This window comes from Salvelinus alpinus, chromosome 4 (assembly GCF_045679555.1).
Source record: "Salvelinus alpinus chromosome 4, SLU_Salpinus.1, whole genome shotgun sequence".
NCBI lineage: Eukaryota > Metazoa > Chordata > Actinopteri > Salmoniformes > Salmonidae > Salvelinus > Salvelinus alpinus.
Genome location: NC_092089.1, coordinates 33,325,556 through 33,337,854, shown reverse-complemented (window position 1 = coordinate 33,337,854; position 12,299 = coordinate 33,325,556).

Genomic DNA, 12,299 nt, shown 5'->3' with positions numbered 1-12,299 from the left:
TGAAGCCCTATTCTCTCCATCTCTCAAAACAATCTCACCTATTCCCCCTCCTCCCTTTCACCCCCCCCCCAAACTTTCCCTCTCACCACCCCTCTACCCTGTCTCCCCCTTAACCCTCGCCTGCTGGGGTGAAACCCAACTCTGGGTTAAATTTAGAGCCAGTGTGACTCAATGCTCACTGAGACACTTCTCCGCAAACCTCTCTCTCTCTCTCTCTCTCTCTCTCTCTCTCTCTCTCTCTCTCTCTCTCTCTCTCTCTCTCTCTCTCTCTCTCTCTCTCTCTCTCTCTCTCTCTCTCTCTCTCTCTCTCTCTCTCTCTCTCTCTCTCTCTCTCTCTCTCTCTCTCTCTCTCTCTCTCTCTCTCTCTCTCTCTCTCTCTCTCTCATTCGCTCTCTCTCTCTCTCTCATTCTCTCTCTCTCTCTCTCTCTCTCTCTCTCTCTCTCTCTCTCTCTCTCTCTCTCTCTCTCTCTCTCTCTCTCTCTCTCTCTCTCTCAGTCACTCAGTCTAAGCCGTTTCATATCATTAACAACTGTTATTGACCAATAATAACCATATATACAGTAATTAAAGTGTAAGATCTGTGTATTAACCTAATTAGACCATTTAGTACAGATAGTTATATAGTATTTACCTAGATATTACATTTTATTTAATCATGGTGAAAAAGACAAAACAGGTGACCAAAACATTCCAAATGTCGGATGGATCTTCTCACCCATGATGTGATGTCTCCATACCAGGCTTCTCAAAATATAGCCTACTGACTGACTATAGCCTACTGACTGACTATAGCTTACTGACTGACAATAGCTTACTGACTGACTATAGCCTACTGACTGACTATAGGTTACTGACTGACTATAGCCTACTGACTGACTATAGCTTACTGACTGACAATAGCTTACTGACTGACTATAGCTTACTGACTGACTATAGCCTACTGACTGACTATAGCCTACTGACTGACTATAGCTTACTGACTGACTATAGCTTACTGATTGACTATAGCCTACTGACCCAGGTTATAGCCTAGTGACCCAGGTTATAGCTTACTGACTGACTTTAGCCTACCGACTGACTATAGCCTAATGACTGACTACAGTCTACTGACTGACTATAGCCTACTGACTGACTATACCCTACTGACTGACTATAGCCTACTGACCCAGACTACAGCCTAAGGACCCAGGTTATAGGTTACTGACTGACTATAGCCTACTGACTGACAATAGCCTACTGACTGACTATAGCTTACTGACTGACTATAGCCTACTGACTGACTATAGCCTACTGACTGACTATAGCTTACTGACTGACAATAGCTTACTGACTGACTATAGCTTACTGACTGACTATAGCCTACTGACTGACAATAGCCTACTGACTGACTATAGTCTACTGACTGACTATATCTTACTGACTGACAATAGCTTACTGACTGACTATAGCCTACTGACTGACTATAGCCTACTGACTGACTATAGCCTACTGACTGACTATAGTCTACTGACTGACTATAGCTTACTGACTGACTATAGCTTACTGACTGACAAGAGCTTACTGACTGACAATAGCTTACTGACTGACTATAGCCTGCTGACTGACTATAGCCTACTGACTGACTATAGCTTAATGACTGACTATAGCCTACTGACTGACTATAGCCTGCTGACTGACTATAGCCTAATGACTGACTATAGCCTACTGACTGACTATAGTCTACTGACTGACTATAGCCTACTGACTGACTATAGCTTAATGACTGACTATAGCCTACTGACTGACTATAGCCTGCTGACTGACTATATCCTACTGACTGACTATAGCTTAATGACTGACTATAGCCTACTGACTGACTATAGTCTACTGACTGACTATAGGCTACTGACTGACTATAGCCTACTGACCCAGGTTATAACCTACTGACTGACTATAGTCTACTGACTGACTATAGCCTACTGACTGACTATAGCCTACTGACTGACTATAGTCTACTGACTGACTATAATCTACTGACCCAGACTATAGCTTACTGGCTGACTATAGCTTACTGACTGACTATAGCTTACTGACTGACAAGAGCTTACTGACTGACTATAGTCTACTGACTGACTATACCCTACTGACTGACTATAGCCTACTGACTGACTATAGCCTACTGAATGACTATAGTCTACTGACTGACTATAGCTTACTGACTGACTATAGCCTACTGACTGACTATAGCTTACTGACTGACAATAGCTTACTGACTGACTATAGCCTACTGACTGACTATAGTCTACTGACTGACTATAGTCTACTGACTGACTATAGTCTACTGACTGACTATAGTCTACTGACTGACTATAGCTTACTGACTGACAATAGTCTACTGACTGACTATAGTCTACTGACTGACTATAGCTTACTGACTGACTATAGCCTACTGACTGACTATAGTCTACTGACTGACTATAGTCTACTGACTGACTATAGCTTACTGACTGACTATAGCTTACTGACTGACAATAGCTTACTGACTGACTATAGCCTACTGACTGACTATAGCTTACTGACTGACTATAGTCTACTGACTGACTAAAGCCTACTGACTGACTATAGCCTACTGACTGACTATAGCTTACTGACTGACTATAGCCTACTGACTGACTATAGCTTACTGACTGACAATAGCTTACTGACTGACTATAGCCTACTGACTGACTATAGCTTACTGACTGACAATAGCTTACTGACTGACTATAGCCTACTGACTGACTATAGCTTACTGACTGACTATAGCTTACTGACTGACTATAGCCTACTGACCCAGGTTATAGCCTAGTGACCCAGGTTATAGCTTACTGACTGACTATAGCCTACTGACTGACTATAGGCTACTGACTGACTATAGCCTACTGACTGACTATAGCCTACTGACCCCAGACTACAGCCTAAGGACCCAGGTTGTAGCTTACTGACTGACTATAGCCTACTGACTGACAATAGCCTACTGACTTACAATAGCTTACTGACTGACAATAGCTTACTGACTGACAATAGCTTACTGACTGACTATAGCCTACTGACTGACTATAGCCTACTGACTGACTATAGTCTACTGACTGACTATAGCCTACTGACTGACTATAGCCTACTGACCCAGGTAATAGCCTATTGACCCAGGTTATAGCTTACTGACTGACTATAGGCTACTGACTGACTATAGTCTACTGACTGACTATAGCCTACTTACTGACTATAGCCTACTGACTGACTGTAGCCTACTGACTGACTATAGCTTACTGACTGACTATAGCCTACTGACTGACTATAGCTTACTGACTGACTATACCCTACTGACTGACTATAGCCTACTGCCTGACTATAGCCTACTGACTGACTATAGCTTACTGACTGACTATAGCCTACTGACTGACTGTAGCCTACTGACTGACTATAGCTTACTGACTGACTATAGCCTACTGACTGACTATAGCTTACTGACTGACTATACCCTACTGACTGACTATAGCCTACTGACTGACTATAGCTTACTGACTGACTATACCCTACTGACTGACTATAGCCTACTGCCTGACTATAGCCTACTGACTGACTATAGCTTACTGACTGACTATAGCCTACTGCCTGACTATAGCCTACTGACTGACTATAGCCTACTTACTGACTATAGCCTACTGACTGACTGTAGCCTACTGACTGACTATAGCTTACTGACTGACTATAGCCTACTGACTGACTATAGCTTACTGACTGACTATACCCTACTGACTGACTATAGCCTACTGACTGACTATAGCCTACTGACCCAGGTTATAACCTACTGACTGACTATAGCCTACTGACCCAGGTTGTAGCCTACTGACTGACTATCGCCTACTGACTGACTATAGTCTACTGACTGACTATCGCCTACTGACTGACTATAGTCTACTGACTGACTATAGTCTACTGACTGACTATAGCCTACTGACTGACTATAGCCTACTGACTGACTATAGTCTACTGACTGACTATAGTCTACTGACTGACTATAGCCTACTGACTGACTATAGCTTAATGACTGACTATAGCCTACTGACCCAGGTTATAGCCTATTGACCCAGGTTATCGCTTACTGACTGACTATAGGCTACTGACTGACTATAGCCTACTGACTGACTATAGTCTACTGACTGACTGTAGCCTACTGACTGACTATAGCTTACTGACTGACTATAGCCTACTGACTGACTATAGCTTACTGACTGACTATACCCTACTGACTGACTATAGCCTACTGACTGACTATAGCCTACTGACCCAGGTTATAACCTACTGACTGACTATAGCCTACTGACTGACTATAGTCTACTGACAGACTATAGCCTACTGACCCTGACTATAGCTTACTGACTGACTATAGCCTACTGACTGACTATAGTCTACTGACCCAGACTATAGTCTACTGACTGACTATAGCCTACTGACACAGGTCATAGCCTACTTGCCCAGACTTTAAACCAGACTATAGCCTACTGACCCAGACCATAGTCTACTGACTGACTATTCAGACTGATGTTGTTGTGTTAATGGAGCATAACATTAAGCGATTTACTTCCAGGTCACACAGCTGTGTTGACCCCTGGCCTGGCTGACAGAGGATGTGACCTCTGGAGCTGTGCTGACAGACACACACCAACAGAAAGACACTGTCTGTGTCTCTGTGTGTGTACAGAGAACAGCGCAAACTGCGCAAACAGCGCAAACTGGCTCTAACCAGAACAGAAAGAGGAGTGGGAGGCCTCGGTGCACAACTGAGCAAGAGGACAAGTACATTAGAGTGTCAATTATGAGAAACAGACGCCTCACAAGTCCTCAACTGGCAGCTTCATTAAATAGTACCTGCAAAACACCAGTCTCAATGTCAACTTTTGCACACAATGTATATAGACTCATTTTGTTTTTTTCCTACTGTGTTATTGACTTGTTTATTGTTTACTCCATGTGTAACTCTGTGTTGTTGTCTGTTCACACTGCTATGCTTTATCTTGGCCAGGTCGCAGTTGTAAATGAGAACTTGTTCTCAACTAGCCTACCTGGTTAAATAAAGGTGAAATAAAATCAAATAAAACAGTGAAGAGGCGACTCCGGGATGCTGGCCAGTTGAGGACTTGTGAGGCGTCTGTTTCTGTGAAGGGAGTAGTACACAGCGTTGTACGAGATCTTCATTTTTTTGGCAATTTCTTACATGGAATAGCCTTCATTTCTCAGAACAAGACTGACCAGTTTCAGAAGAAAGTTCTTTGTTTCTGACCATTTTGAGCCTGTAATCGAAACCCATAAATGCTGATGCTCCAGATATACAACTAGACTAAAGAAGGCCAGTTTTATTGCTTCTTTAGTCAGAACAACAGTTTAACAGCTGTGTTAACATAATTGCAAAATAGTTTTCTAATGATCAATTAGCATTTTAAAATGATAAACATGGATTAGCTAACACAACGTGCCATTGGAACACAGGAGTGATGGTTGCTGATAATGGGCCTCTGTACACCTATGTAAATATTCCTTAAAAATCTGCAGTTTTCAGCTACAGTAGTCATTTACAACATGAACAATGTCTACACTGTATTTCTGATCAATTTGATGTTATTTTAATGGATAATTTCTTTTGTTGCTTTTCTTTCAAAAACAAGGAAATGTCTAAGTGACCCCAAACTTTTGAATGGTAGTGTATGTGTGTGTGTGTGTGTGTGTGTGTGTGTGTGTGTGTGTGTGTGTGTGTGTGTGTGTGTGTGTGTGTGTGTGTGTGTGTGTGTGTGTGTGTGTGTGTGTGTGTGTGTGTGTGTGTGTGTGTGTGTGTGTGTGTGTGTGTGTGTGTGTGTGTGTGTGTGTGTGTGTGTGTGTGTGTGACCAGGAAGTGAAAACCTGTATAGATATTCTGCTCCTCTTACAACATGGGACACACCTCACTACATAAGCCCAGTCCACCATCCTCAGAAGGGGTTTAGCTAGCTTACTTCAAAATCTTGAAGGAAATTATCCCCGGCTGTGTCAAGGCATTGAATAAATAAACAGTTTTAAGATAGTGTACCAGTTTCAACAGCTCAACACACCCTTCTCCCACTTTTCTCTCCCCCTCTGTAACCCACCATAGCTATCATAACACATACACACACACACACACTCTCTCTCTCACAGACACACACACAGCCCCATCATAGTGATCATCCCTGTGTGATAGATGTGGGTACCTCCAGTGGGGGGATATTAAGCCTGTAAATAGTGTGACTAATTTAGATGTCTTATTTTTATCTGACCTCTGGTCCCATAGACACTCTGCTATGGCCAGGGATTAAGGATTTGCCGTGGGCAAGAGGCCACCACGTCTCTGCAACCTCCAAGACGGAGAGAGGGAGGAGAAGAGGGAGAGGGGAAAGACACAGGAGAGAAGATGAGGGGGACAGAGGAAGGAGAGGGGCCTCCTTGGATAAACCTCAACTCTATCCTAGCACCTCCAAGGGAAAGAAAGAGAGAAGAGGAGAGGAAAGAGAGGAAGAGTAGAGAGAGAAGAAGGAGAGGGAGAAGAGGGGGAATTGAGGCAGCCTTAGGCAGCTTTCCAACCATTCAGCCATTACAATGAGCCCGTCCTCCTATAGCTCCTCCCACCAGCCTCCTCTGATGAGGATTTAAAATGATGAAGCTGAGGAGAAGGTGACATGACCATAGAAATACAATGAATAGAACGGGCTTGGAACCTCTAACCCTGGTAAACTCATGGGTACACTCCCAATGGCTGCCTGGTACTGTGATGCAATCATTTCCATGGTAATGTAGAATGCTCATTCAAAGGATGCTAACTGATGCTGCTCATTTAATGAGATGCGTTTTTTGAAATGTCAGTTGAATTGATTCAACAATTCACAGCATAGATTGATGGGTACACTTTCTGCTTTGCTCCTATGGGTATACTCAAAATGGCTGCGAGTCCACCCATTTTGTCATCATTGACTTGAATGGGGACACCTGTTCTATTCATAATTATTCTATGGACATAACTTCATCCCTCCATGTGTTCACAGGGAAGTGATGCTGTATAAATAGATTGAACCTGTCTGCTCACATTTCCTGCTATAGGAATATCTATTTATATCCATGAAAACAGTGATAGCTTTACAAGACTGAAGTCTTAGGAGCATTCTGACCACCATACCAGAGATGGATATCAATTAGAGGGATCTTAACTTTTCCCATACACTGAGTATACAAAACATTAAGAACACCCGCTCTTTCCATGACATAGACTGACCAGGTGAATCAAGGGGAAAACTATGATCCATTATTGATGTCACTTGTTAAATCCTGTCTGTGTGGGTGGACCATTTCAGATTGTCAGTGATGTGTACGCCGAGGAACTTGAAGCTTTCCACCTTCTCCACCCTGTCGATGTGGATGGGGGGGTGCTCCCTCTGCTGTTTCGTGAAGTCCACGATCAGCTCCTTCATTTTGTTGACTTTGAGGGAGAGGTTATTTTACTGGCACCACACCACCAGGGCCCTCACCTCCTCCTTGTAGGCCGTCTCGTCATTATTGGTAATCAGGCCTACTACTGTGTTTTCTTCAAACTTGATGATTGAGTTGGAGGCATGCGTGGCCACCCAGTCATGGGTGAACAGGGAGTACAGGAGGGGGCTGAGCACACATCCTTGTGGGGCCCATGTGTTGAGGATCAGCGAAGTGGAGGTGTTGTTTCCTACCTTCAACACCTGGGGGTGGCCCGTCAGAAAGTCCAGGACCCAGTTGCACAGAGCGGCGTTCAGAACAAGGGCCCCGAGCTTGATGATGAGCTGGGAGGGTACTGTGGTGTTGAAGGCTGAGCTATAGTCAATGAACAGCATTCTTACGTAGGTATTCCTCTTGTCCAGATGGGATAGGACAGTGTGTAGTGCGATGGCGATTGCATCGTCTGTGTATCTATTGGGGCGGTAAGCAAATTGAAGTGGGTCTAGGGTGGCAGGTAAGTTAGAGGTGATATGATTCTTAACTAGCCTCTCAAAGCACTTCATGATGACAGAAGTGAGTGCTACGTGGCGATAGTCATTTAGTTCAGTTACCTTTGCTTTCTTGGGTACAGGAACGATGGTGGACATCTTGAAGGAAGTGTGGACAGCAGACAGGGATAAGGAGAGATTGAATATGTCTGTAAACACTCCAGCCAGCTGGTCTGCGCATACTCTGAGGACGTGGCTAGGGATGCCGTCTGGGCTGGCAGCCTAGCGAGGGTTAACACGCATAAATATCTTACTCATGTCTGGCCACGGAGAACGAGAGCCCACAGTCGTTGGGAGAGGGCTGCGTCGGTGGCACTGTGCTTTTAAAAATTATATTCAACCTTTATTTAACCAGGAAAAGCCCATTGAGACCCAGAAACTCTTTTTCAAGGGAGACCTGGCCAAGAAGGCAGCAACAATCAATACATTACAAAATTAAAACATACAACAATACCATACAACATGATCCAGCCTTAAAAAGCATTTACACTCATCTGTAACAGTCTCCCATAAAAATGTAAAATTCATTCAGTGGCACTAATTTATCTAGATGAAGCATGGATTGTAGATTATTCCATGCGTCTGGTGCACAAGAAGAGAAGGCAGTCTTGCCTAATACTGTGAATGTCCTGGGGACTTTAAAAGTAGCAACCACCTAGCAGACCGGGTATGGTAACTGCTGGTGGTGAAGGAGACCAGAGTACAGAGGTAAAGAGGGAGTTTACCTGCTGGTGATGAAGGAGACCAGACTACAGAGGTAAAGAGGGAGTTTACCTGCTGGTAGTGAAGAAGACCAGAGTACAGAGGTAAAGAGGGAGTTTACCTGCTGGTGGTGAAGGAGACCAGACTACAGAGGTAAAGAGGGAGTTTACCTGCTGGTGGTGAAGGAGACCAGACTACAGAGGTAAAGAGGGAGTTTACCTGCTGGTGGTGAAGGAGACCAGACTACAGAGGTAAAGAGGGAGTTTACCCAAAAGGGCTTTGTAGATGAACACATACAAATCATAGCTTTCTGCACATATAAAGTGAGATCCAACCTACCATTTGGTACAATGTGCAATGGTGAGTGAGTGACTTGGCATTTGTAATAAAGCGTAAGGATGCATGATAAACAGAGTCCAGTCTCTGTAAGACGGAGGAGGCAGCATGATAAATAGAGTCCAGTCTCTGTAAGATGGAGGAGGATGCATGATAAACAGAGTCCAGTCTCTGTAAGACGGAGGAGGATGCATGATAAACAGAGTCCAGTCTCTGTAAGATGGAGGAGGTTGCATGATAAACAGAGTCCAGTCTCTGTAAGACGGAGGAGGTTGCATGATAAACAGAGTCCAGTCTCTGTAAGACGGAGGAGGATGCATGATAAACAGAGTCCAGTCTCTGTAAGACGGAGGAGGTTGCATGATAAACAGAGTCCAGTCTCTGTAAGATGGAGGAGGTTGCATGATAAACAGAGTCCAGTCTCTGTAAGACGGAGGAGGATGCATGATAAACAGAGTCCAGTCTCTGTAAGACGGAGGAGGTTGCATGATAAACAGAGTCCAGTCTCTGTAAGATGGAGGAGGTTGCATGATAAACAGAGTCCAGTCTCTGTAAGACGGAGGAGGATGCATGATAAACAGAGTCCAGTCTCTGTAAGACGGAGGAGGTTGCATGATAAACAGAGTCCAGTCTCTGTAAGACGGAGGAGGTTGCGTGCATATACAACAAGTCACCATAATCAATTACAAAGAGAAAAGTGGCCTGAACAAGTTTCTTTCTTGCCATAAGCGGGAAGCAAGCCTGATTACAAAAATAAAAACCCAATTTCAATTTAAGCTTTGTCACAAGATTATCCACATGAACTTTAAAGGACAACTTGTCATCGAACCAAATACCTAGGTATTTGTAGGATGACACTTTCTCAATGGATAAGCCACCAGATGTGACAATGCTAACGTTCTCTGGCAGAGTTCTAGCTGTGGTAAAGGTCATGAATTTAGTTTTTTGTACATTCAAGACTAGTTTGAGACCATAAAGGGAAGCCTGCAGTGACTGAAAAGCAGTCTGGAGCTCTTCAACAGCCTGAACCAGAGAAGGAGCACATGAATATATACAGTCGAAGTTTACATACACCTTAGCCAAATACATTTAAACTCAGGTTCACACAATTGCTAACGTTTAATCCGAATAAAAATTCCCTGTCTTAGGTCAGTTAAAAGATCACCACTTTATTTTAAGAATGTGAAATGTCAGAATAATAGTAGAGATAATGATTTATTTCAGCTTTAATTTATTTTGTCACATTCCCAGTGGGTCAGAAGTTTACATACACTCAATTAGTATTTGGTAGCATTGCCTTTAAATTGTTGAACTTGTGTCAAACATTTCAGGTAGCCTTCCACAAGCTTCCCACAATAAGTTGGGTGAATTTTGGCCCATTCCTTCTGACAGAGCTGGTGTAACTGAGTCAGGTTTGTAGGCCTCCTTGCTCGCACACACTTTTTCAGTTCTGCCCACAAATGTTCTATAGGATTGAGGTCAGGGCTGTGTGATGGCCACTCCAATACCTTGACTTTGTTGTACTTAAGCCATTTTGCCCCAACTTTGGAAGTATGCTTGGGGTCATTGTCCATTTGGAAGACCCATTTGCGACCAAGCTTTAACTTCCTGACTGATGTCTTGAGATGTTGCTTCAATATATCCACATCATTTTCCTACCTCATGGTGCCATCTATTTTGTGAAGTGCACCAGTCCCTCCTGCAGCAAAGCACCCTGACAACATGATGCTACCACCCCCCGTGCTTCACGGTTGGGATGGTGTTCTTCGGCTTGCAAGCCTCCCCCTTTTCCCTCCAAACATAACAATGGTCATTATAGCCAAACAGTTCTATTTTTTTTTTCATTAGACCAGAGGACATTTCTCCAAAAAGTCCTTTGCTGTTGTTCTGTGATTGATTTGCACTTTTCGGCACCAAAGTACGTTCATCTCTCGGAGACAGAACGCGTCTCTTTCCTGAGCGGTATGACGGCTACGTGGTCCCATTGTGTTTATACTTGCTTACTATTGCTTCTACAGATGAACGCGGTAACGTTTGGAAATTGTTCCCAACGATGAACCAGATTTGTGGAGGTCCACAATTTTGTTCTGAGGTCTTGACTGATTTCTTTTGATTTCCCATGATGTCAAGCAAAGAGGCACTGAGTTTGAAGGTAGGCCTTGAAATACATCCACAGGTACACTTCCAATTGACTCAAATGATGTCAATTAGCCTATCAGAAGCTTCTAAAGCCATGACATCATTTTCCGGAATGTTCCAAGCTGTTTAACGGCACAGTCAGCTTATTGTATGTAAACTTCTGACCCAGTGGAATTGTGATACAGTGAATTATAAGTGAAATAATCTGTCTGTAAACAATTGTTGGAAACATTATTTGTGTCATGCACAAAGTAGATGTCCTAACCGACTTGCCAAAACTATAGTTTGTTAACAAGAAATTTGTGGAGTGGTTAAAATCTAGTTTTAATGACTCCAACCTAAATGTATGTAAACTTCCGACTTCAGCTGTAACTGTATCATCTGCATATAGATGTAACTTCGCTGGTTGCATCCCATTTCCCAAATCATGAATAAAAATTGTGAACAACACAGGAGCTAAAATGGAACCCTGGGGCACACCTCTATTAATCTCAAGAAAGCTAGACTTGTGATTGTCAGTATATACACACTGTGTCTGTCAGAAAGATAGTTCCAAACCAATCTCCTGCCCCTTTAGTCTAGCTAGCAACAATTCATGGTCAACTGAATCAAAGGCCTTTGATAAATCCACAACCATAGCAGCACAATGTTGCTTTTTATAAAGTGCATTAATGATGTCGTTTGACACTGCCATAGCTGTAGTTGTGGTGCTGTGCACCGATCTAAAGCCAGACTGAACCCCGCTCAGTATGTTCTTTTCAATTAACTGTGAGTTCTGTGAGTTCACTAGGGATTCATAGACTTTGGCCAGGATAGGGAGTTTAGAGACAGGATGATAGTTATTAGCATCTGAGGGATCTCCACCCGTTAGCAATGGGAGGACATAAGCTGATTTCCAAATGCTGGGTATGGAATTGGTCAAGAGACTCAAGTTGAAAATGTGAGCCACAGGTTCAGTAATAATACCTGCTGCTATCTTTAAGAGGTAGGGGTCCAGGTTGTCTGGACCTGCAGACTTTTTAGTGTCTATTGCCTTTAGTGCTTTATAGACCTCAGTATAAGAAACAGACTCAAAGTTAAAA